This window comes from Triturus cristatus, chromosome 12, assembly GCF_964204655.1.
Source record: "Triturus cristatus chromosome 12, aTriCri1.1, whole genome shotgun sequence".
Lineage (NCBI taxonomy): Eukaryota > Metazoa > Chordata > Amphibia > Caudata > Salamandridae > Triturus > Triturus cristatus.
Window position 1 is genome coordinate 724,603,587 of NC_140595.1, and position 26,313 is coordinate 724,629,899.

General features: G+C 40.6%; 11 non-coding genes across 11 annotated transcripts; all 11 read left to right on the forward strand.

Moving 5' to 3' along the window:
- The first annotated feature begins 652 nt into the window (after nucleotides 1-652).
- On the forward strand, nucleotides 653-734 carry TRNAS-AGA (transfer RNA serine (anticodon AGA)). The gene has a single exon. It is a non-coding gene; the product is annotated as a tRNA-Ser (tRNA).
- A 1,281-nt stretch (nucleotides 735-2,015) lies between these two features.
- TRNAH-GUG (transfer RNA histidin (anticodon GUG)) lies at nucleotides 2,016-2,087 on the forward strand. The gene has a single exon. It is a non-coding gene; the product is annotated as a tRNA-His (tRNA).
- Nucleotides 2,088-4,675: 2,588 nt separating this feature from the next.
- On the forward strand, nucleotides 4,676-4,757 carry TRNAS-AGA (transfer RNA serine (anticodon AGA)). Its single transcript has one exon. It is a non-coding gene; the product is annotated as a tRNA-Ser (tRNA).
- A 1,281-nt stretch (nucleotides 4,758-6,038) lies between these two features.
- Nucleotides 6,039-6,110, forward strand: TRNAH-GUG (transfer RNA histidin (anticodon GUG)). The gene has a single exon. It is a non-coding gene; the product is annotated as a tRNA-His (tRNA).
- A 2,587-nt stretch (nucleotides 6,111-8,697) lies between these two features.
- On the forward strand, nucleotides 8,698-8,779 carry TRNAS-AGA (transfer RNA serine (anticodon AGA)). The gene has a single exon. It is a non-coding gene; the product is annotated as a tRNA-Ser (tRNA).
- Nucleotides 8,780-10,059: 1,280 nt separating this feature from the next.
- On the forward strand, nucleotides 10,060-10,131 carry TRNAH-GUG (transfer RNA histidin (anticodon GUG)). The gene has a single exon. It is a non-coding gene; the product is annotated as a tRNA-His (tRNA).
- Nucleotides 10,132-12,718: 2,587 nt separating this feature from the next.
- TRNAS-AGA (transfer RNA serine (anticodon AGA)) lies at nucleotides 12,719-12,800 on the forward strand. The gene has a single exon. It is a non-coding gene; the product is annotated as a tRNA-Ser (tRNA).
- Nucleotides 12,801-16,734: 3,934 nt separating this feature from the next.
- On the forward strand, nucleotides 16,735-16,816 carry TRNAS-AGA (transfer RNA serine (anticodon AGA)). The gene has a single exon. It is a non-coding gene; the product is annotated as a tRNA-Ser (tRNA).
- Nucleotides 16,817-20,750: 3,934 nt separating this feature from the next.
- On the forward strand, nucleotides 20,751-20,832 carry TRNAS-AGA (transfer RNA serine (anticodon AGA)). The gene has a single exon. It is a non-coding gene; the product is annotated as a tRNA-Ser (tRNA).
- Nucleotides 20,833-24,766: 3,934 nt separating this feature from the next.
- Nucleotides 24,767-24,848, forward strand: TRNAS-AGA (transfer RNA serine (anticodon AGA)). Its single transcript has one exon. It is a non-coding gene; the product is annotated as a tRNA-Ser (tRNA).
- A 1,281-nt stretch (nucleotides 24,849-26,129) lies between these two features.
- TRNAH-GUG (transfer RNA histidin (anticodon GUG)) lies at nucleotides 26,130-26,201 on the forward strand. The gene has a single exon. It is a non-coding gene; the product is annotated as a tRNA-His (tRNA).
- Nucleotides 26,202-26,313: the final 112 nt, after the last annotated feature.

The window sequence follows — 26,313 nt, forward strand, 5'->3', positions numbered from 1 at the left end:
TCTAACTTTAGCCTCTGCCAAACCTCTGGGGACTGGGGACTCTGTGCACACTGTACCTATTTGGGAACAGTATATACAGAGCCACTTTCTCACAGTAGTGATAAAGTGATTAGAGTCCTAAGGCCAACATAAAGATACAGCAAAACGTGAGGTGAAAAGCAAAAAGGTTGCTGGTAGGCCACCTTAAGGATGCCAGGTCTAACAAAAACTGAACTAAGGATAACATGAGTAAAACATCAGGTTTCTCTACTGCATTTGGTGAGACAAGTGGGCCTTCTTTTATCTTCCATTCAAGCAATCTTTGACAGACCCCTTTATTATAGAGCTTTTCAAGGATTACAGATAAGGCACTTACAAAGGAGTCCCAAATACTCAGAGATGGTTGACTTCTGTAATATGGGTCGTAGACTAAAAGCAGCGCAAAAACAGAGTGCAACAGGGTCCAAAAACTTGAGTGCCACAAGAGAGTTTGAATGCAAGCGTATCCTTTTACAGATCCAGAGATATACTCATGCAATTTTTATTTTTAGGACAGAACGTGCATGATGAAAAAAAACATTGTTTTTAAAAAGCGCATTGCAGAATATCAGTACTTTGATGTGGGAAAACTTCAAAACTTTCAAACAAAATATTTGTAGTCAGCTTACAGCAAGTTGTTGTGGCCGAGTGGTTAAGGCGATGGACTAGAAATCCATTGGGGTATCCCCGCGCAGGTTCGAATCCTGCCAACAACGAGAATCTTTTTATTATCGGCTACAATTTCAGAAGTTAACCTTTAGTATTTCTTCCATTTCAGTTTTATAAATAGGTGGCTTATTTTTGTGTCACTATTGCCTCTCCACATATTTGTTATCGCTACCTCTTTCATGTCTTTGCTACACCTCATTCCTACTTTAGCACTGGTGTAAACGCTTCAAATTATTATACGGTTGCTCTCTCATTCATACCTGCGCATGCACTTGAAAGTTACTTTACCAATAAAAGACGCAAAGAGAGAAATAGAACAAAAGTGCTGGCTGGATTGGCAAACACACTTCATAAAACTGCATTTTCTTTTTTATTCTCCCCCGTGTTACATGCTTAACCTCCCCATGTGTAATTTCTCTTAACCTGCTGTCCCAGGAAGAGAATTTCATCTACAGGCTCTTTCTGTGTTTTTTTCCCTAGTCTGTCTTTCCCATTTCTTAGCTGTGTAACTGTTCCTTTACGCGCTCTATTTAAACGCCATCAATCTCATTTGAGCTCCTTGCTCCCGCTTCTGTTTTCTCCACCTCTCATACTGCCAGTTCTCTCTTTCTCTGTGGTTGGTGGCTACTTTCCTGAGCTTCCGAAGCCACGTGGTTCCTGCCTCTTGTTGTCAGACTTGAATTGGAAAAGGAACCATATTAACAAGCCTTTACCACTCACACACGGCGGAAGTTTATACTTTAATTCAGTGAGCTAAGAAAAGCGTGTTGTGGGTCCCCTACGAGCCATGGTGCTTGCTTCATCATGATTTGGCACCAGTCATTAGCCGCAGCTCTACTAATGAGCCACTGAGGTCAGTTTCAATATTTACTCAAAAACATAACCATGCAGCCCACCCCTCAACTGTGTATTTATCTTGCTTTTCTGCTGTTCGTGTGATTAGCTGGGAGGAGCTCACGGCGACATCCTCCCTATAAAAGTGTAGATGGATCACTCTCTAACTCTTTCTTGCTTCACATACAAATGGCTTGAAAGGTGCAGGGAAGATGCAGGTCTAATAGACAGAATAGAAGGCCTGTGCCAGGTGGGTTTCTCTGCATTGGTGTCCCATCACAGGTCCGCAAGTGTAATGTGTGATCTTTGACTCCTGGCATTTCACAAGCAGGCGGCCAGGAAACGGTTTCAGCCTATCAACCACTGAGGAGACGCAGCCTCTGAATGAGGAATGAGGAAGCAATGAATACATCCAGCCTATCACAGGAACAGCCCTGAGTGTTCCGAATTATAAATTCTCCATGTCATTGTATGTCGTTGAGCCCAAGTAGCTTGCCGTGATCGTATAGTGGTTAGTACTCTGCGTTGTGGCCGCAGCAACCTCGGTTCGAATCCGAGTCACGGCATTGTGGTTGGCAATGTCACGGCAGTTGGGTGTTAATTTTACAGAATTAGCAAATGTACCAGTGGTTTTTGTAAAATGTCTATTAAAAACAGATCCTTTCAAATATTTAAACCATCTAACAACAAATGATTTAAACTTGCATGATTATAAGCTGTAGCTATAATGTATTTACTTACATAAATTATCGTTCTTGAACCTATTGGGGGTGGAGGGGGAGCGGAGCTCACCCCCCAGGTGCAGTTGAGTGACCTGTGTTGTGGCTCTCTAGAGGGAAGGCACAAATTTTGCTGTCACCCAGCCCAATCCAGACGTGTATTGGGGCCAGGTTTCAGGCAAATAGAGCAGTAAGTGCAGAGACATGTTCACTCTCTAAAAGTGGCATTTCTAAAATAGTAAAGTTAAATCCAACCTCACCAGTAAGTAGGATTTTCAATAAATAAATAAAGCTACTCCTCTCCGATATGGAATTACCAAATAAAAAGTATAGGGGAATACACAGAGCCAACCTATGAGAGGGGTAGACCTCACAGTAGTGAAAAATGAAATAGACTATTTGGTACTTACAGGACACGCGAACCACCAAAGTACATATCTTATTTTTTACTTACATAGCATCATGCACCTAGGACTACCTAGGGCCTACCTTAGGTGTAAATTATATGTAATAAAAGGGGAGTTTAAGGCTTGGCAAGTAGGCTGGGACTCCCCTGGGAGACCCCTGAGTCTATGCCCAGAACCATAACTCTGCCAGTCGAGTACTTACCTAAAAGCCGATAACTCACTTTTCTTCCATAGGCTAACATTGAGTGGTTTCACTTGGAAATTCTTCTAAGTGGTGTGGAGTTTTGGAACTTTAAAATATTCATCTAAAATCAGCCGAACAACGAATTCTGATTTACTCACCTGTTATCAGGAGAGACCTCAGTGCTGCATCTTGGAGCTCGGTACTGACCCTGAAAAGTAATTTTAACCGTACTTACCAGTAACTCGAATTTCCTTCCATGGGATATCATTGCCTGCTTTTTGCTGAAAATTTTCTAAGTGTCGATTTTTGAAACTTACAAATATTCTTTAAAAATCGTACCAACTGTGAAAACGTAATTGTTTACCTGTTTTAGATAGATGTCCCAGTACTGAGCCTAGGAGCCCAGCACTGGATTACAAAAGTAACGAGAACGTACTTTACCCGTAACTTGAATTTTCTTCCATAGGAAACCATTGACTGTTTTTCTGTGAAATTTCTTCTAAGTGTCGATTTTGCAAACATGTAAATATTCCTTAAAAATCGCCGGTATAACTTAAACGCAGTTTCTCAACTGCTTACAGGTGGTACAGTAGTGCTGGATCTAGGATCCAACACTGACCTAGAAAACGTAACCATAACCCCACTTACCTGCTAAGTGAATTTCCTTCCATAGGATAACATTGGTAATTTGATCAGCAAAAGTTTCTAAGTGTCAACTTTTAAAATAGCAAAATATTGCTTAAAAATCACAACAGTAACTAAAACGAATTTACTCACTTGTTTCCAAGAACTGTCCCAGGACTGAATCTAGGATCCAGTCCTGGATTTAGAAAAGTAATCCTGAAAGTAATTAATTGCATATAACTTAAAATTCCCATTGAGCTCAATGTATTATTGTGATTCAAATTGTGTTGCCTATTGCAATAAACTGTAACTATGACCTGCAAAAGTCAATTGCCTATTGCAAAGTATTTAACTAAAGCATCTCATTCTGAGAAAGTATATTTTGATACCTATTGTTGGTTCTAAAATAAAACAACAATATCTTTTGTATGCAAACCAATGGCCTAGAGTTCAGTTCTTGAGTGTGTGAGACCATTTGCTGACTGAGTGTGTACAACAAATGTTTTACACTGTACTCTGATACTGCCTTACTGCTCGGCAAGCTACCACTTTAGAGAGTAAGGTTATATCTAACTTTAGCCTCTGCCAAACCTCTGGGGACTGGGGACTCTGTGCACACTGTACCTATTTGGGAACAGTATATACAGAGCCACTTTCTCACAGTAGTGATAAAGTGATTAGAGTCCTACGGCCAACATAAAGATACAGCAAAACGTGAGGTGAAAAGCAAAAAGGTTGCTGGTAGGCCACCTTAAGGATGCCAGGTCTAACAAAAACTGAACTAAGGATAACATGAGTAAAACATCAGGTTTCTCTACTGCATTTGGTGAGACAAGTGGGCCTTCTTTTATCTTCCATTCAAGCAATCTTTGACAGACCCCTTTATTATAGAGCTTTTCAAGGATTACAGATAAGGCACTTACAAAGGAGTCCCAAATAATCAGAGATGGTTGACTTCTGTAATATGGGTCGTAGACTAAAAGCAGCACAAAAACAGAGTGCAACAGGGTCCAAAAAACTTGAGTGCCACAAGAGAGTTTGAATGCAAGCGTATCCTTTTACAGATCCAGAGATATACTCATGCAATTTTTATTTTTAGGACAGAACGTGCATGATGAAAAAAACATTGTTTTTAAAAAGCGCATTGCAGAATATCAGTACTTTGATGTGGGAAAACTTCAAAACTTTCAAACAAAATATTTGTAGGCAGCTTACAGCAAGTTGTTGTGGCCGAGTGGTTAAGGCGATGGACTAGAAATCCATTGGGGTATCCCTGTGCAGGTTCGAATCCTGCCAACAACGAGAATCTTTTTATTATCGGCTACAATTTCAGAAGTTAACCTTTAGTATTTCTTCCATTTCAGTTTTATCAATAGGTGGCTTATTTTTGTGTCACTATTGCCTCTCCACATATTTGTTATTGCTACCTCTTTCATGTCTTTGCTACACCTCATTCCTACTTTAGCACTGGTGTAAACGCTTCAAATTATTATACGGTTGCTCTCTCATTCATACCTGCGCATGCACTTGAAAGTTACTTTACCAATAAAAGACGCAAAGAGAGAAATAGAACAAAAGTGCTGGCTGGATTGCCAAACACACTTCATAAAACTGCATTTTCTTTTTTATTCTCCCCCGTGTTACATGCTTAACCTCCCCATGTGTAATTTCTCTTAACCTGCTGTCCCAGGAAGAGAATTTCATCTACAGGCTCTTTCTGTGTTTTTTTCCCTAGTCTGTCTTTCCCATTTCTTAGCTGTGTAACTGTTCCTTTACGCTCTCTATTTAAACGCCATCAATCTCATTTGAGCTCCTTGCTCCAGCTTCTGTTTTCTCCACCTCTCATACTGCCAGTTCTCTCTTTCTCTGTGGTTGGATGCTACTTTCCTGAGCTTCCGAAGCCACGTGGTTCCTGCCTCTTGTTGTCAGACTTGAATTGGAAAAGGAACCATATTAACAAGCCTTTACCACTCACACACGGCGGAAGTTTATACTTTAATTCAGTGAGCTAAGAAAAGCGTGTTGTGGGTCCCCTACGAGCCATGGTGCTTGCTTCATCATGATTTGGCACCAGTCATTAGCCGCAGCTCTGCTAATGAGCCACTGAGGTCAGTTTCAATATTTACTCAAAAACATAACCATGCAGCCCACCCCTCAACTGTGTATTTATCTTGCTTTTCTGCTGTTCGTGTGATTAGCTGGGAGGAGCTCACGGCGACATCCTCCCTATAAAAGTGTAGATGGATCACTCTCTAACTCTTTCTTGCTTCACATACAAATGGCTTGAAAGGTGCAGGGAAGATGCAGGTCTAATAGACAGAATAGAAGGCCTGTGCCAGGTGGGTTTCTCTGCATTGGTGTCCCATCACAGGTCCGCAAGTGTAATGTGTGATCTTTGACTCCTGGCATTTCACAAGCAGGCGGCCAGGAAACGGTTTCAGCCTATCAACCACTGAGGAGACGCAGCCTCTGAATGAGGAATGAGGAAGCAATGAATACATCCAGCCTATCACAGGAACAGCCCTGAGTGTTCCGAATTATAAATTCTCCATGTCATTGTATGTCGTTGAGCCCAAGTAGCTCGCCGTGATCGTATAGTGGTTAGTACTCTGCGTTGTGGCCGCAGCAACCTCGGTTCGAATCCGAGTCACGGCATTGTGGTTGGCAATGTCACGGCAGTTGGGTGTTAATTTTACAGAATTAGCAAATGTACCAGTGGTTTTTGTAAAATGTCTATTAAAAACAGATCCTTTCAAATATTTAAACCATCTAACAACAAATGATTTAAACTTGCATGATTATAAGCTGTAGCTATAATGTATTTACTTACATAAATTATCGTTCTTGAACCTATTGGGGGTGGAGGGGGAGCGGAGCTCACCCCCCAGGTGCAGTTGAGTGACCTGTGTTGTGGCTCTCTAGAGGGAAGGCACAAATTTTGCTGTCACCCAGCCCAATCCAGATGTGTATTGGGGCCAGGTTTCAGGCAAATAGAGCAGTAAGTGCAGAGACATGTTCACTCTCTAAAAGTGGCATTTCTAAAATAGTAAAGTTAAATCCAACCTCACCAGTAAGTAGGATTTTCAATAAATAAATAAAGCTACTCCTCTCCGATATGGAATTACCAAATAAAAAGTATAGGGGAATACACAGAGCTAACCTATGAGAGGGGTAGACCTCACAGTAGTGAAAAATGAAATAGACTGTTTGGTACTTACAGGACACGCGAACCACCAAAGTACATATCTTATTTTTTACTTACATAGCATAATGCACCTAGGACTACCTAGGGCCTACCTTAGGTGTAAATTATATGTAATAAAAGGGGAGTTTAAGGCTTGGCAAGTAGGCTGGGACTCCCCTGGGAGACCCCTGAGTCTATGCCCAGAACCATAACTCTGCCAGTCGAGTACTTACCTAAAAGCCGATAACTCACTTTTCTTCCATAGGCTAACATTGAGTGGTTTCACTTGGAAATTCTTCTAAGTGGTGTGGAGTTTTGGAACTTTAAAATATTCATCTAAAATCAGCCGAACAACGAATTCTGATTTACTCACCTGTTATCAGGAGAGACCTCAGTGCTGCATCTTGGAGCTCAGTACTGACCCTGAAAAGTAATTTTAACCGTACTTACCAGTAACTCGAATTTCCTTCCATGGGATATCATTGCCTGCTTTTTGCTGAAAATTTTCTAAGTGTCGATTTTTGAAACTTACAAATATTCTTTAAAAATCGTACCAACTGTGAAAACGTAATTGTTTACCTGTTTTAGATAGATGTCCCAGTACTGAGCCTAGGAGCCCAGCACTGGATTACAAAAGTAACGAGAACGTACTTTACCCGTAACTTGAATTTTCTTCCATAGGAAACCATTGACTGTTTTTCTGTGAAATTTCTTCTAAGTGTCGATTTTGCAAACATGTAAATATTCCTTAAAAATCGCCTGTATAACTTAAACGCAGTTTCTCAACTGCTTACAGGTGGTACAGTAGTGCTGGATCTAGGATCCAACACTGACCTAGAAAAAGTAACCATAACCCCACTTACCTGCTAAGTGAATTTCCTTCCATAGGATAACATTGGTAATTTGATCAGCAAAAGTTTCTAAGTGTCAACTTTTAAAATAGCAAAATATTGCTTAAAAATCACAACAGTAACTAAAACGAATTTACTCACTTGTTTCCAAGAACTGTCCCAGGACTGAATCTAGGATCCAGTCCTGGATTTAGAAAAGTAATCCTGAAAGTAATTAATTGCATATAACTTAAAATTCCCATTGAGCTCAATGTATTATTGTGATTCAAATTGTGTTGCCTATTGCAATAAACTGTAACTATGACCTGCAAAAGTCAATTGCCTATTGCAAAGTATTTAACTAAAGCATCTCATTCTGAGAAAGTATATTTTGATACCTATTGTTGGTTCTAAAATAAAACAACAATATCTTTTGTATGCAAACCAATGGCCTAGAGTTCAGTTCTTGAGTGTGTGAGACCATTTGCTGACTGAGTGTGTACAACAAATGTTTTACACTGTACTCTGATACTGCCTTACTGCTCGGCAAGCTACCACTTTAGAGAGTAAGGTTATATCTAACTTTAGCCTCTGCCAAACCTCTGGGGACTGGGGACTCTGTGCACACTGTACCTATTTGGGAACAGTATATACAGAGCCACTTTCTCACAGTAGTGATAAAGTGATTAGAGTCCTAAGGCCAACATAAAGATACAGCAAAACGTGAGGTGAAAAGCAAAAAGGTTGCTGGTAGGCCACCTTAAGGATGCCAGGTCTAACAAAAACTGAACTAAGGATAACATGAGTAAAACATCAGGTTTCTCTACTGCATTTGGTGAGACAAGTGGGCCTTCTTTTATCTTCCATTCAAGCAATCTTTGACAGACCCCTTTATTATAGAGCTTTTCAAGGATTACAGATAAGGCACTTACAAAGGAGTCCCAAATACTCAGAGATGGTTGACTTCTGTAATATGGGTCGTAGACTAAAAGCAGCGCAAAAACAGAGTGCAACAGGGTCCAAAAACTTGAGTGCCACAAGAGAGTTTGAATGCAAGCGTATCCTTTTACAGATCCAGAGATATACTCATGCAATTTTTATTTTTAGGACAGAACGTGCATGATGAAAAAAACATTGTTTTTAAAAAGCGCATTGCAGAATATCAGTACTTTGATGTGGGAAAACTTCAAAACTTTCAAACAAAATATTTGTAGGCAGCTTACAGCAAGTTGTTGTGGCCGAGTGGTTAAGGCGATGGACTAGAAATCCATTGGGGTATCCCCGTGCAGGTTCGAATCCTGCCAACAACGAGAATCTTTTTATTATCGGCTACAATTTCAGAAGTTAACCTTTAGTATTTCTTCCATTTCAGTTTTATAAATAGGTGGCTTATTTTTGTGTCACTATTGCCTCTCCACATATTTGTTATCGCTACCTCTTTCATGTCTTTTCTACACCTCATTCCTACTTTAGCACTGGTGTAAACGCTTCAAATTATTATACGGTTGCTCTCTCATTCATACCTGCGCATGCACTTGAAAGTTACTTTACCAATAAAAGACGCAAAGAGAGAAATTGAACAAAAGTGCTGGCTGGATTGGCAAACACACTTCATAAAACTGCATTTTCTTTTTTATTCTCCCCCGTGTTACATGCTTAACCTCCCCATGTGTAATTTCTCTTAACCTGCTGTCCCAGGAAGAGAATTTCATCTACAGGCTCTTTCTGTGTTTTTTCCCTAGTCTGTCTTTCCCATTTCTTAGCTGTGTAACTGTTCCTTTACGCGCTCTATTTAAACGCCATCAATCTCATTTGAGCTCCTTGCTCCCGCTTCTGTTTTCTCCACCTCTCATACTGCCAGTTCTCTCTTTCTCTGTGGTTGGTGGCTACTTTCCTGAGCTTCCGAAGCCACGTGGTTCCTGCCTCTTGTTGTCAGACTTGAATTGGAAAAGGAACCATATTAACAAGCCTTTACCACTCACACACGGCGGAAGTTTATACTTTAATTCAGTGAGCTAAGAAAAGCGTGTTGTGGGTCCCCTACGAGCCATGGTGCTTGCTTCATCATGATTTGGCACCAGTCATTAGCCGCAGCTCTGCTAATGAGCCACTGAGGTCAGTTTCAATATTTACTCAAAAACATAACCATGCAGCCCACCCCTCAACTGTGTATTTATCTTGCTTTTCTGCTGTTCGTGTGATTAGCTGGGAGGAGCTCACGGCGACATCCTCCCTATAAAAGTGTAGATGGATCACTCTCTAACTCTTTCTTGCTTCACATACAAATGGCTTGAAAGGTGCAGGGAAGATGCAGGTCTAATAGACAGAATAGAAGGCCTGTGCCAGGTGGGTTTCTCTGCATTGGTGTCCCATCACAGGTCCGCAAGTGTAATGTGTGATCTTTGACTCCTGGCATTTCACAAGCAGGCGGCCAGGAAACGGTTTCAGCCTATCAACCACTGAGGAGACGCAGCCTCTGAATGAGGAATGAGGAAGCAATGAATACATCCAGCCTATCACAGGAACAGCCCTGAGTGTTCCGAATTATAAATTCTCCATGTCATTGTATGTCGTTGAGCCCAAGTAGCTTGCCGTGATCGTATAGTGGTTAGTACTCTGCGTTGTGGCCGCAGCAACCTCGGTTCGAATCCGAGTCACGGCATTGTGGTTGGCAATGTCACGGCAGTTGGGTGTTAATTTTACAGAATTAGCAAATGTACCAGTGGTTTTTGTAAAATGTCTATTAAAAACAGATCCTTTCAAATATTTAAACCATCTAACAACAAATGATTTAAACTTGCATGATTATAAGCTGTAGCTATAATGTATTTACTTACATAAATTATCGTTCTTGAACCTATTGGGGGTGGAGGGGGAGCGGAGCTCACCCCCCAGGTGCAGTTGAGTGACCTGTGTTGTGGCTCTCTAGAGGGAAGGCACAAATTTTGCTGTCACCCAGCCCAATCCAGATGTGTATTGGGGCCAGGTTTCAGGCAAATAGAGCAGTAAGTGCAGAGACATGTTCACTCTCTAAAAGTGGCATTTCTAAAATAGTAAAGTTAAATCCAACCTCACCAGTAAGTAGGATTTTCAATAAATAAATAAAGCTACTCCTCTCCGATATGGAATTACCAAATAAAAAGTATGGGGGAATACACAGAGCTAACCTATGAGAGGGGTAGACCTCACAGTAGTGAAAAATGAAATAGACTGTTTGGTACTTACAGGACACGCGAACCACCAAAGTACATATCTTATTTTTTACTTACATAGCATCATGCACCTAGGACTACCTAGGGCCTACCTTAGGTGTAAATTATATGTAATAAAAGGGGAGTTTAAGGCTTGGCAAGTAGGCTGGGACTCCCCTGGGAGACCCCTGAGTCTATGCCCAGAACCATAACTCTGCCAGTCGAGTACTTACCTAAAAGCCGATAACTCACTTTTCTTCCATAGGCTAACATTGAGTGGTTTCACTTGGAAATTCTTCTAAGTGGTGTGGAGTTTTGGAACTTTAAAATATTCATCTAAAATCAGCCGAACAACGAATTCTGATTTACTCACCTGTTATCAGGAGAGACCTCAGTGCTGCATCTTGGAGCTCAGTACTGACCCTGAAAAGTAATTTTAACCGTACTTACCAGTAACTCGAATTTCCTTCCATGGGATATCATTGCCTGCTTTTTGCTGAAAATTTTCTAAGTGTCGATTTTTGAAACTTACAAATATTCTTTAAAAATCGTACCAACTGTGAAAACGTAATTGTTTACCTGTTTTAGATAGATGTCCCAGTACTGAGCCTAGGAGCCCAGCACTGGATTACAAAAGTAACGAGAACGTACTTTACCCGTAACTTGAATTTTCTTCCATAGGAAACCATTGACTGTTTTTCTGTGAAATTTCTTCTAAGTGTCGATTTTGCAAACATGTAAATATTCCTTAAAAATCGCCTGTATAACTTAAACGCAGTTTCTCAACTGCTTACAGGTGGTACAGTAGTGCTGGATCTAGGATCCAACACTGACCTAGAAAAAGTAACCATAACCCCACTTACCTGCTAAGTGAATTTCCTTCCATAGGATAACATTGGTAATTTGATCAGCAAAAGTTTCTAAGTGTCAACTTTTAAAATAGCAAAATATTGCTTAAAAATCACAACAGTAACTAAAACGAATTTACTCACTTGTTTCCAAGAACTGTCCCAGGACTGAATCTAGGATCCAGTCCTGGATTTAGAAAAGTAATCCTGAAAGTAATTAATTGCATATAACTTAAAATTCCCATTGAGCTCAATGTATTATTGTGATTCAAATTGTGTTGCCTATTGCAATAAACTGTAACTATGACCTGCAAAAGTCAATTGCCTATTGCAAAGTATTTAACTAAAGCATCTCATTCTGAGAAAGTATATTTTGATACCTATTGTTGGTTCTAAAATAAAACAACAATATCTTTTGTATGCAAACCAATGGCCTAGAGTTCAGTTCTTGAGTGTGTGAGACCATTTGCTGACTGAGTGTGTACAACAAATGTTTTACACTGTACTCTGATACTGCCTTACTGCTCGGCAAGCTACCACTTTAGAGAGTAAGGTTATATCTAACTTTAGCCTCTGCCAAACCTCTGGGGACTGGGGACTCTGTGCACACTGTACCTATTTGGGAACAGTATATACAGAGCCACTTTCTCACAGTAGTGATAAAGTGATTAGAGTCCTAAGGCCAACATAAAGATACAGCAAAACGTGAGGTGAAAAGCAAAAAGGTTGCTGGTAGGCCACCTTAAGGATGCCAGGTCTAACAAAAACTGAACTAAGGATAACATGAGTAAAACATCAGGTTTCTCTACTGCATTTGGTGAGACAAGTGGGCCTTCTTTTATCTTCCATTCAAGCAATCTTTGACAGACCCCTTTATTATAGAGCTTTTCAAGGATTACAGATAAGGCACTTACAAAGGAGTCCCAAATACTCAGAGATGGTTGACTTCTGTAATATGGGTCGTAGACTAAAAGCAGCGCAAAAACAGAGTGCAACAGGGTCCAAAAACTTGAGTGCCACAAGAGAGTTTGAATGCAAGCGTATCCTTTTACAGATCCAGAGATATACTCATGCAATTTTTATTTTTAGGACAGAACGTGCATGATGAAAAAAACATTGTTTTTAAAAAGCGCATTGCAGAATATCAGTACTTTGATGTGGGAAAACTTCAAAACTTTCAAACAAAATATTTGTAGGCAGCTTACAGCAAGTTGTTGTGGCCGAGTGGTTAAGGCGATGGACTAGAAATCCATTGGGGTATCCCCGCCCAGGTTCGAATCCTGCCAACAACGAGAATCTTTTTATTATCGGCTACAATTTCAGAAGTTAACCTTTAGTATTTCTTCCATTTCAGTTTTATAAATAGGTGGCTTATTTTTGTGTCACTATTGCCTCTCCACATATTTGTTATCGCTACCTCTTTCATGTCTTTGCTACACCTCATTCCTACTTTAGCACTGGTGTAAACGCTTCAAATTATTATACGGTTGCTCTCTCATTCATACCTGCGCATGCACTTGAAAGTTACTTTACCAATAAAAGACGCAAAGAGAGAAATAGAACAAAAGTGCTGGCTGGATTGGCAAACACACTTCATAAAACTGCATTTTCTTTTTTATTCTCCCCCGTGTTACATGCTTAACCTCCCCATGTGTAATTTCTCTTAACCTGCTGTCCCAGGAAGAGAATTTCATCTACAGGCTCTTTCTGTGTTTTTTTCCCTAGTCTGTCTTTCCCATTTCTTAGCTGTGTAACTGTTCCTTTACGCGCTCTATTTAAACGCCATCAATCTCATTTGAGCTCCTTGCTCATGCTTCTGTTTTCTCCACCTCTCATACTGCCAGTTCTCTCTTTCTCTGTGGTTGGTGGCTACTTTCCTGAGCTTCCGAAGCCACGTGGTTCCTGCCTCTTGTTGTCAGACTTGAATTGGAAAAGGAACCATATTAACAAGCCTTTACCACTCACACACGGCGGAAGTTTATACTTTAATTCAGTGAGCTAAGAAAAGCGTGTTGTGGGTCCCCTACGAGCCATGGTGCTTGCTTCATCATGATTTGGCACCAGTCATTAGCCGCAGCTCTGCTAATGAGCCACTGAGGTCAGTTTCAATATTTACTCAAAAACATAACCATGCAGCCCACCCCTCAACTGTGTATTTATCTTGCTTTTCTGCTGTTTGTGTGATTAGCTGGGAGGAGCTCACGGCGACATCCTCCCTATAAAAGTGTAGATGGATCACTCTCTAACTCTTTCTTGCTTCACATACAAATGGCTTGAAAGGTGCAGGGAAGATGCAGGTCTAATAGACAGAATAGAAGGCCTGTGCCAGGTGGGTTTCTCTGCATTGGTGTCCCATCACAGGTCCGCAAGTGTAATGTGTGATCTTTGACTCCTGGCATTTCACAAGCAGGCGGCCAGGAAACGGTTTCAGCCTATCAACCACTGAGGAGACGCAGCCTCTGAATGAGGAATGAGGAAGCAATGAATACATCCAGCCTATCACAGGAACAGCCCTGAGTGTTCCGAATTATAAATTCTCCATGTCATTGTATGTCGTTGAGCCCAAGTAGCTCGCCGTGATCGTATAGTGGTTAGTACTCTGCGTTGTGGCCGCAGCAACTTCGGTCCGAGTCACGGCATTGTGGTTGGCAATGTCACGGCAGTTGGGTGTTAATTTTACAGAATTAGCAAATGTACCAGTGGTTTTTGTAAAATGTTCATTAAAAACAGATCCTTTCAAATATTTAAACCATCTAACAACAAATGATTTAAACTTGCATGATTATAAGCTGTAGCTATAATGTATTTACTTACATAAATTATCGTTCTTGAACCTATTGGGGGTGGAGGGGGAGCGGAGCTCACCCCCCAGGTGCAGTTGAGTGACCTGTGTTGTGGCTCTCTAGAGGGAAGGCACAAATTTTGCTGTCACCCAGCCCAATCCAGATGTGTATTGGGGCCAGGTTTCAGGCAAATAGAGCAGTAAGTGCAGAGACATGTTCACTCTCTAAAAGTGGCATTTCTAAAATAGTAAAGTTAAATCCAACCTCACCAGTAAGTAGGATTTTCAATAAATAAATAAAGCTACTCCTCTCCGATATGGAATTACCAAATAAAAAGTATAGGGGAATACACAGAGCTAACCTATGAGAGGGGTAGACCTCACAATAGTGAAAAATGAAATAGACCGTTTGGTACTTACAGGACACGCGAACCACCAAAGTACATATCTTATTTTTTACTTACATAGCATCATGCACCTAGGACTACCTAGGGCCTACCTTAGGTGTAAATTATATGTAATAAAAGGGGAGTTTAAGGCTTGGCAAGTAGGCTGGGACTCCCCTGGGAGACCCCTGAGTCTATGCCCAGAACCATAACTCTGCCAGTCGAGTACTTACCTAAAAGCCGATAACTCACTTTTCTTCCATAGGCTAACATTGAGTGGTTTCACTTGGAAATTCTTCTAAGTGGTGTGGAGTTTTGGAACTTTAAAATATTCATCTAAAATCAGCCGAACAACGAATTCTGATTTACTCACCTGTTATCAGGAGAGACCTCAGTGCTGCATCTTGGAGCTCAGTACTGACCCTGAAAAGTAATTTTAACCGTACTTACCAGTAACTCGAATTTCCTTCCATGGGATATCATTGCCTGCTTTTTGCTGAAAATTTTCTAAGTGTCGATTTTTGAAATTTACAAATATTCTTTCAAAATCGTACCAACTGTGAAAACGTAATTGTTTACCTGTTTTAGATAGATGTCCCAGTACTGAGCCTAGGAGCCCAGCACTGGATTACAAAAGTAACGAGAACGTACTTTACCCGTAACTTGAATTTTCTTCCATAGGAAACCATTGACTGTTTTTCTGTGAAATTTCTTCTAAGTGTCGATTTTGCAAACATGTAAATATTCCTTAAAAATCGCCTGTATAACTTAAACGCAGTTTCTCAACTGCTTACAGGTGGTACAGTAGTGCTGGATCTAGGATCCAACACTGACCTAGAAAAAGTAACCATAACCCCACTTACCTGCTAAGTGAATTTCCTTCCATAGGATAACATTGGTAATTTGATCAGCAAAAGTTTCTAAGTGTCAACTTTTAAAATAGCAAAATATTGCTTAAAAATCACAACAGTAACTAAAACGAATTTACTCACTTGTTTCCAAGAACTGTCCCAGGACTGAATCTAGGATCCAGTCCTGGATTTAGAAAAGTAATCCTGAAAGTAATTAATTGCATATAACTTAAAATTCCCATTGAGCTCAATGTATTATTGTGATTCAAATTGTGTTGCCTATTGCAATAAACTGTAACTATGACCTGCAAAAGTCAATTGCCTATTGCAAAGTATTTAACTAAAGCATCTCATTCTGAGAAAGTATATTTTGATACCTATTGTTGGTTCTAAAATAAAACAACAATATATTTTGTATGCAAACCAATGGCCTAGAGTTCAGTTCTTGAGTGTGTGAGACCATTTGCTGACTGAGTGTGTACAACAAATGTTTTACACTGTACTCTGATACTGCCTTACTGCTCGGCAAGCTACCACTTTAGAGAGTAAGGTTATATCTAACTTTAGCCTCTGCCAAACCTCTGGGGACTGGGGACTCTGTGCACACTGTACCTATTTGGGAACAGTATATACAGAGCCACTTTCTCACAGTAGTGATAAAGTGATTAGAGTCCTAAGGCCAACATAAAGATACAGCAAAACGTGAGGTGAAAAGCAAAAAGTTTGCTGGTAGGCCACCTTAAGGATGCCAGGTCTAACAAAAACTGAACTAAGGATAACATGAGTAAAACATCAGGTTTCTCTACTGCATTTGGTGAGACAAGTGGGCCTTCTTTTATCTTCCATTCAAGCAATCGTTGACAGACCCCTTTATTATAGAGCTTTTCAAGGATTACAGATAAGGCACTTACAAAGGAGTCCCAAATACTCAGAGATGGTTGACTTCCGTAATATGGGTCGTAGACTAAAAGCAGCGCAAAAACAGAGTGCAACAGGGTCCAAAAACTTGAGTGCCACAAGAGAGTTTGAATGCAAGCGTATCCTTTTACAGATCCAGAGATATACTCATGCAATTTTTATTTTTAGGACAGAACGTGCATGATGAAAAAAACATTGTTTTTAAAAAGCGCATTGCAGAATATCAGTACTTTGATGTGGGAAAACTTCAAAACTTTCAAACAAAATATTTGTAGGCAGCTTACAGCAAGTTGTTGTGGCCGAGTGGTTAAGGCGATGGACTAGAAATCCATTGGGGTATCCCCGCGCAGGTTCGAATCCTGCCAACAACGAGAATCTTTTTATTATCGGCTACAATTTCAGAAGTTAACCTTTAGTATTTCTTCCATTTCAGTTTTATAAATAGGTGGCTTATTTTTGTGTCACTATTGCCTCTCCACATATTTGTTATCGCTACCTCTTTCATGTCTTTGCTACACCTCATTCCTACTTTAGCACTGGTGTAAACGCTTCAAATTATTATACGGTTGCTCTCTCATTCATACCTGCGCATGCACTTGAAAGTTACTTTACCAATAAAAGACGCAAAGAGAGAAATTGAACAAAAGTGCTGGCTGGATTGTCAAACACACTTCATAAAACTGCATTTTCTTTTTTATTCTCCCCCGTGTTACATGCTTAACCTCCCCATGTGTAATTTCTCTTAACCTGCTGTCCCAGGAAGAGAATTTCATCTACAGGCTCTTTCTGTGTTTTTTTCCCTAGTCTGTCTTTCCCATTTCTTAGCTGTGTAACTGTTCCTTTACGCGCTCTATTTAAACGCCATCAATCTCATTTGAGCTCCTTGCTCCCGCTTCTGTTTTCTCCACCTCTCATACTGCCAGTTCTCTCTTTCTCTGTGGTTGGTGGCTACTTTCCTGAGCTTCCGAAGCCACGTGGTTCCTGCCTCTTGTTGTCAGACTTGAATTGGAAAAGGAACCATATTAACAAGCCTTTACCACTCACACACGGCGGAAGTTTATACTTTAATTCAGTGAGCTAAGAAAAGCGTGTTGTGGGTCCCCTACGAGCCATGGTGCTTGCTTCATCATGATTTGGCACCAGTCATTAGCCGCAGCTCTGCTAATGAGCCACTGAGGTCAGTTTCAATATTTACTCAAAAACATAACCATGCAGCCCACCCCTCAACTGTGTATTTATCTTGCTTTTCTGCTGTTCGTGTGATTAGCTGGGAGGAGCTCACGGCGACATCCTCCCTATAAAAGTGTAGATGGATCACTCTCTAACTCTTTCTTGCTTCACATACAAATGGCTTGAAAGGTGCAGGGAAGATGCAGGTCTAATAGACAGAATAGAAGGCCTGTGCCAGGTGGGTTTCTCTGCATTGGTGTCCCATCACAGGTCCGCAAGTGTAATGTGTGATCTTTGACTCCTGGCATTTCACAAGCAGGCGGCCAGGAAACGGTTTCAGCCTATCAACCACTGAGGAGACGCAGCCTCTGAATGAGGAATGAGGAAGCAATGAATACATCCAGCCTATCACAGGAACAGCCCTGAGTGTTCCGAATTATAAATTCTCCATGTCATTGTATGTCGTTGAGCCCAAGTAGCTCGCCGTGATCGTATAGTGGTTAGTACTCTGCGTTGTGGCCGCAGCAACTTCGGTCCGAGTCACGGCATTGTGGTTGGCAATGTCACGGCAGTTGGGTGTTAATTTTACAGAATTAGCAAATGTACCAGTGGTTTTTGTAAAATGTTCATTAAAAACAGATCCTTTCAAATATTTAAACCATCTAACAACAAATGATTTAAACTTGCATGATTATAAGCTGTAGCTATAATGTATTTACTTACATAAATTATCGTTCTTGAACCTATTGGGGGTGGAGGGGGAGCGGAGCTCACCCCCCAGGTGCAGTTGAGTGACCTGTGTTGTGGCTCTCTAGAGGGAAGGCACAAATTTTGCTGTCACCCAGCCCAATCCAGATGTGTATTGGGGCCAGGTTTCAGGCAAATAGAGCAGTAAGTGCAGAGACATGTTCACTCTCTAAAAGTGGCATTTCTAAAATAGTAAAGTTAAATCCAACCTCACCAGTAAGTAGGATTTTCAATAAATAAATAAAGCTACTCCTCTCCGATATGGAATTACCAAATAAAAAGTATAGGGGAATACACAGAGCTAACCTATGAGAGGGGTAGACCTCACAATAGTGAAAAATGAAATAGACCGTTTGGTACTTACAGGACACGCGAACCACCAAAGTACATATCTTATTTTTTACTTACATAGCATCATGCACCTAGGACTACCTAGGGCCTACCTTAGGTGTAAATTATATGTAATAAAAGGGGAGTTTAAGGCTTGGCAAGTAGGCTGGGACTCCCCTGGGAGACCCCTGAGTCTATGCCCAGAACCATAACTCTGCCAGTCGAGTACTTACCTAAAAGCCGATAACTCACTTTTCTTCCATAGGCTAACATTGAGTGGTTTCACTTGGAAATTCTTCTAAGTGGTGTGGAGTTTTGGAACTTTAAAATATTCATCTAAAATCAGCCGAACAACGAATTCTGATTTACTCACCTGTTATCAGGAGAGACCTCAGTGCTGCATCTTGGAGCTCAGTACTGACCCTGAAAAGTAATTTTAACCGTACTTACCAGTAACTCGAATTTCCTTCCATGGGATATAATTGCCTGCTTTTTGCTGAAAATTTTCTAAGTGTCGATTTTTGAAATTTACAAATATTCTTTCAAAATCGTACCAACTGTGAAAACGTAATTGTTTACCTGTTTTAGATAGATGTCCCAGTACTGAGCCTAGGAGCCCAGCACTGGATTACAAAAGTAACGAGAACGTACTTTACCCGTAACTTGAATTTTCTTCCATAGGAAACCATTGACTGTTTTTCTGTGAAATTTCTTCTAAGTGTCGATTTTGCAAACATGTAAATATTCCTTAAAAATCGCCTGTATAACTTAAACGCAGTTTCTCAACTGCTTACAGGTGGTACAGTAGTGCTGGATCTAGGATCCAACACTGACCTAGAAAAAGTAACCATAACCCCACTTACCTGCTAAGTGAATTTCCTTCCATAGGATAACATTGGTAATTTGATCAGCAAAAGTTTCTAAGTGTCAACTTTTAAAATAGCAAAATATTGCTTAAAAATCACAACAGTAACTAAAACGAATTTACTCACTTGTTTCCAAGAACTGTCCCAGGACTGAATCTAGGATCCAGTCCTGGATTTAGAAAAGTAATCCTGAAAGTAATTAATTGCATATAACTTAAAATTCCCATTGAGCTCAATGTATTATTGTGATTCAAATTGTGTTGCCTATTGCAATAAACTGTAACTATGACCTGCAAAAGTCAATTGCCTATTGCAAAGTATTTAACTAAAGCATCTCATTCTGAGAAAGTATATTTTGATACCTATTGTTGGTTCTAAAATAAAACAACAATATATTTTGTATGCAAACCAATGGCCTAGAGTTCAGTTCTTGAGTGTGTGAGACCATTTGCTGACTGAGTGTGTACAACAAATGTTTTACACTGTACTCTGATACTGCCTTACTGCTCGGCAAGCTACCACTTTAGAGAGTAAGGTTATATCTAACTTTAGCCTCTGCCAAACCTCTGGGGACTGGGGACTCTGTGCACACTGTACCTATTTGGGAACAGTATATACAGAGCCACTTTCTCACAGTAGTGATAAAGTGATTAGAGTCCTAAGGCCAACATAAAGATACAGCAAAACGTGAGGTGAAAAGCAAAAAGGTTGCTGGTAGGCCACCTTAAGGATGCCAGGTCTAACAAAAACTGAACTAAGGATAACATGAGTAAAACATCAGGTTTCTCTACTGCATTTGGTGAGACAAGTGGGCCTTCTTTTATCTTCCATTCAAGCAATCGTTGACAGACCCCTTTATTATAGAGCTTTTCAAGGATTACAGATAAGGCACTTACAAAGGAGTCCCAAATACTCAGAGATGGTTGACTTCCGTAATATGGGTCGTAGACTAAAAGCAGCGCAAAAACAGAGTGCAACAGGGTCCAAAAACTTGAGTGCCACAAGAGAGTTTGAATGCAAGCGTATCCTTTTACAGATCCAGAGATATACTCATGCAATTTTTATTTTTAGGACAGAACGTGCATGATGAAAAAAACATTGTTTTTAAAAAGCGCATTGCAGAATATCAGTACTTTGATGTGGGAAAACTTCAAAACTTTCAAACAAAATATTTGTAGGCAGCTTACAGCAAGTTGTTGTGGCCGAGTGGTTAAGGCGATGGACTAGAAATCCATTGGGGTATCCCCGCGCAGGTTCGAATCCTGGCAACAACGAGAATCTTTTTATTATCGGCTACAATTTCAGAAGTTAACCTTTAGTATTTCTTCCATTTCAGTTTTATAAATAGGTGGCTTATTTTTGTGTCACTATTGCCTCTCCACATATTTGTTATCGCTACCTCTTTCATGTCTTTGCTACACCTCATTCCTACTTTAGCACTGGTGTAAACGCTTCAAATTATTATACGGTTGCTCTCTCATTCATACCTGCGCATGCACTTGAAAGTTACTTTACCAATAAAAGACGCAAAGAGAGAAATTGAACAAAAGTGCTGGCTGGATTGTCAAACACACTTCATAAAACTGCATTTTCTTTTTTATTCTCCCCCGTGTTACATGCTTAACCTCCCCATGTGTAATTTCTCTTAACCTGCTGTCCCAGGAAGAGAATTTCATCTACAGGCTCTTTCTGTGTTTTTTTCCCTAGTCTGTCTTTCCCATTTCTTAGCTGTGTAACTGTTCCTTTACGCGCTCTATTTAAACGCCATCAATCTCATTTGAGCTCCTTGCTCCCGCTTCTGTTTTCTCCACCTCTCATACTGCCAGTTCTCTCTTTCTCTGTGGTTGGTGGCTACTTTCCTGAGCTTCCGAAGCCACGTGGTTCCTGCCTCTTGTTGTCAGACTTGAATTGGAAAAGGAACCATATTAACAAGCCTTTACCACTCACACACGGCGGAAGTTTATACTTTAATTCAGTGAGCTAAGAAAAGCGTGTTGTGGGTCCCCTACGAGCCATGGTGCTTGCTTCATCATGATTTGGCACCAGTCATTAGCCGCAGCTCTGCTAATGAGCCACTGAGGTCAGTTTCAATATTTACTCAAAAACATAACCATGCAGCCCACCCCTCAACTGTGTATTTATCTTGCTTTTCTGCTGTTCGTGTGATTAGCTGGGAGGAGCTCACGGCGACATCCTCCCTATAAAAGTGTAGATGGATCACTCTCTAACTCTTTCTTGCTTCACATACAAATGGCTTGAAAGGTGCAGGGAAGATGCAGGTCTAATAGACAGAATAGAAGGCCTGTGCCAGGTGGGTTTCTCTGCATTGGTGTCCCATCACAGGTCCGCAAGTGTAATGTGTGATCTTTGACTCCTGGCATTTCACAAGCAGGCGGCCAGGAAACGGTTTCAGCCTATCAACCACTGAGGAGACGCAGCCTCTGAATGAGGAATGAGGAAGCAATGAATACATCCAGCCTATCACAGGAACAGCCCTGAGTGTTCCGAATTATAAATTCTCCATGTCATTGTATGTCGTTGAGCCCAAGTAGCTCGCCGTGATCGTATAGTGGTTAGTACTCTGCGTTGTGGCCGCAGCAACTTCGGTCCGAGTCACGGCATTGTGGTTGGCAATGTCACGGCAGTTGGGTGTTAATTTTACAGAATTAGCAAATGTACCAGTGGTTTTTGTAAAATGTTCATTAAAAACAGATCCTTTCAAATATTTAAACCATCTAACAACAAATGATTTAAACTTGCATGATTATAAGCTGTAGCTATAATGTATTTACTTACATAAATTATCGTTCTTGAACCTATTGGGGGTGGAGGGGGAGCGGAGCTCACCCCCCAGGTGCAGTTGAGTGACCTGTGTTGTGGCTCTCTAGAGGGAAGGCACAAATTTTGCTGTCACCCAGCCCAATCCAGATGTGTATTGGGGCCAGGTTTCAGGCAAATAGAGCAGTAAGTGCAGAGACATGTTCACTCTCTAAAAGTGGCATTTCTAAAATAGTAAAGTTAAATCCAACCTCACCAGTAAGTAGGATTTTCAATAAATAAATAAAGCTACTCCTCTCCGATATGGAATTACCAAATAAAAAGTATAGGGGAATACACAGAGCTAACCTATGAGAGGGGTAGACCTCACAATAGTGAAAAATGAAATAGACCGTTTGGTACTTACAGGACACGCGAACCACCAAAGTACATATCTTATTTTTTACTTACATAGCATCATGCACCTAGGACTACCTAGGGCCTACCTTAGGTGTAAATTATATGTAATAAAAGGGGAGTTTAAGGCTTGGCAAGTAGGCTGGGACTCCCCTGGGAGACCCCTGAGTCTATGCCCAGAACCATAACTCTGCCAGTCGAGTACTTACCTAAAAGCCGATAACTCACTTTTCTTCCATAGGCTAACATTGAGTGGTTTCACTTGGAAATTCTTCTAAGTGGTGTGGAGTTTTGGAACTTTAAAATATTCATCTAAAATCAGCCGAACAACGAATTCTGATTTACTCACCTGTTATCAGGAGAGACCTCAGTGCTGCATCTTGGAGCTCAGTACTGACCCTGAAAAGTAATTTTAACCGTACTTACCAGTAACTCGAATTTCCTTCCATGGGATATAATTGCCTGCTTTTTGCTGAAAATTTTCTAAGTGTCGATTTTTGAAATTTACAAATATTCTTTCAAAATCGTACCAACTGTGAAAACGTAATTGTTTACCTGTTTTAGATAGATGTCCCAGTACTGAGCCTAGGAGCCCAGCACTGGATTACAAAAGTAACGAGAACGTACTTTACCCGTAACTTGAATTTTCTTCCATAGGAAACCATTGACTGTTTTTCTGTGAAATTTCTTCTAAGTGTCGATTTTGCAAACATGTAAATATTCCTTAAAAATCGCCTGTATAACTTAAACGCAGTTTCTCAACTGCTTACAGGTGGTACAGTAGTGCTGGATCTAGGATCCAACACTGACCTAGAAAAAGTAACCATAACCCCACTTACCTGCTAAGTGAATTTCCTTCCATAGGATAACATTGGTAATTTGATCAGCAAAAGTTTCTAAGTGTCAACTTTTAAAATAGCAAAATATTGCTTAAAAATCACAACAGTAACTAAAACGAATTTACTCACTTGTTTCCAAGAACTGTCCCAGGACTGAATCTAGGATCCAGTCCTGGATTTAGAAAAGTAATCCTGAAAGTAATTAATTGCATATAACTTAAAATTCCCATTGAGCTCAATGTATTATTGTGATTCAAATTGTGTTGCCTATTGCAATAAACTGTAACTATGACCTGCAAAAGTCAATTGCCTATTGCAAAGTATTTAACTAAAGCATCTCATTCTGAGAAAGTATATTTTGATACCTATTGTTGGTTCTAAAATAAAACAACAATATATTTTGTATGCAAACCAATGGCCTAGAGTTCAGTTCTTGAGTGTGTGAGACCATTTGCTGACTGAGTGTGTACAACAAATGTTTTACACTGTACTCTGATACTGCCTTACTGCTCGGCAAGCTACCACTTTAGAGAGTAAGGTTATATCTAACTTTAGCCTCTGCCAAACCTCTGGGGACTGGGGACTCTGTGCACACTGTACCTATTTGGGAACAGTATATACAGAGCCACTTTCTCACAGTAGTGATAAAGTGATTAGAGTCCTAAGGCCAACATAAAGATACAGCAAAACGTGAGGTGAAAAGCAAAAAGGTTGCTGGTAGGCCACCTTAAGGATGCCAGGTCTAACAAAAACTGAACTAAGGATAACATGAGTAAAACATCAGGTTTCTCTACTGCATTTGGTGAGACAAGTGGGCCTTCTTTTATCTTCCATTCAAGCAATCGTTGACAGACCCCTTTATTATAGAGCTTTTCAAGGATTACAGATAAGGCACTTACAAAGGAGTCCCAAATACTCAGAGATGGTTGACTTCCGTAATATGGGTCGTAGACTAAAAGCAGCGCAAAAACAGAGTGCAACAGGGTCCAAAAACTTGAGTGCCACAAGAGAGTTTGAATGCAAGCGTATCCTTTTACAGATCCAGAGATATACTCATGCAATTTTTATTTTTAGGACAGAACGTGCATGATGAAAAAAACATTGTTTTTAAAAAGCGCATTGCAGAATATCAGTACTTTGATGTGGGAAAACTTCAAAACTTTCAAACAAAATATTTGTAGGCAGCTTACAGCAAGTTGTTGTGGCCGAGTGGTTAAGGCGATGGACTAGAAATCCATTGGGGTATCCCCGCGCAGGTTCGAATCCTGGCAACAACGAGAATCTTTTTATTATCGGCTACAATTTCAGAAGTTAACCTTTAGTATTTCTTCCATTTCAGTTTTATAAATAGGTGGCTTATTTTTGTGTCACTATTGCCTCTCCACATATTTGTTATCGCTACCTCTTTCATGTCTTTGCTACACCTCATTCCTACTTTAGCACTGGTGTAAACGCTTCAAATTATTATACGGTTGCTCTCTCATTCATACCTGCGCATGCACTTGAAAGTTACTTTACCAATAAAAGACGCAAAGAGAGAAATTGAACAAAAGTGCTGGCTGGATTGTCAAACACACTTCATAAAACTGCATTTTCTTTTTTATTCTCCCCCGTGTTACATGCTTAACCTCCCCATGTGTAATTTCTCTTAACCTGCTGTCCCAGGAAGAGAATTTCATCTACAGGCTCTTTCTGTGTTTTTTTCCCTAGTCTGTCTTTCCCATTTCTTAGCTGTGTAACTGTTCCTTTACGCGCTCTATTTAAACGCCATCAATCTCATTTGAGCTCCTTGCTCCCGCTTCTGTTTTCTCCACCTCTCATACTGCCAGTTCTCTCTTTCTCTGTGGTTGGTGGCTACTTTCCTGAGCTTCCGAAGCCACGTGGTTCCTGCCTCTTGTTGTCAGACTTGAATTGGAAAAGGAACCATATTAACAAGCCTTTACCACTCACACACGGCGGAAGTTTATACTTTAATTCAGTGAGCTAAGAAAAGCGTGTTGTGGGTCCCCTACGAGCCATGGTGCTTGCTTCATCATGATTTGGCACCAGTCATTAGCCGCAGCTCTGCTAATGAGCCACTGAGGTCAGTTTCAATATTTACTCAAAAACATAACCATGCAGCCCACCCCTCAACTGTGTATTTATCTTGCTTTTCTGCTGTTCGTGTGATTAGCTGGGAGGAGCTCACGGCGACATCCTCCCTATAAAAGTGTAGATGGATCACTCTCTAACTCTTTCTTGCTTCACATACAAATGGCTTGAAAGGTGCAGGGAAGATGCAGGTCTAATAGACAGAATAGAAGGCCTGTGCCAGGTGGGTTTCTCTGCATTGGTGTCCCATCACAGGTCCGCAAGTGTAATGTGTGATCTTTGACTCCTGGCATTTCACAAGCAGGCGGCCAGGAAACGGTTTCAGCCTATCAACCACTGAGGAGACGCAGCCTCTGAATGAGGAATGAGGAAGCAATGAATACATCCAGCCTATCACAGGAACAGCCCTGAGTGTTCCGAATTATAAATTCTCCATGTCATTGTATGTCGTTGAGCCCAAGTAGCTCGCCGTGATCGTATAGTGGTTAGTACTCTGCGTTGTGGCCGCAGCAACCTCGGTTCGAATCCGAGTCACGGCATTGTGGTTGGTAATGTCACGGCAGTTGGGTGTTAATTTTACAGAATTAGCAAATGTACCAGTGGTTTTTGTAAAATGTCTATTAAAAACAGATCCTTTCAAATATTTAAACC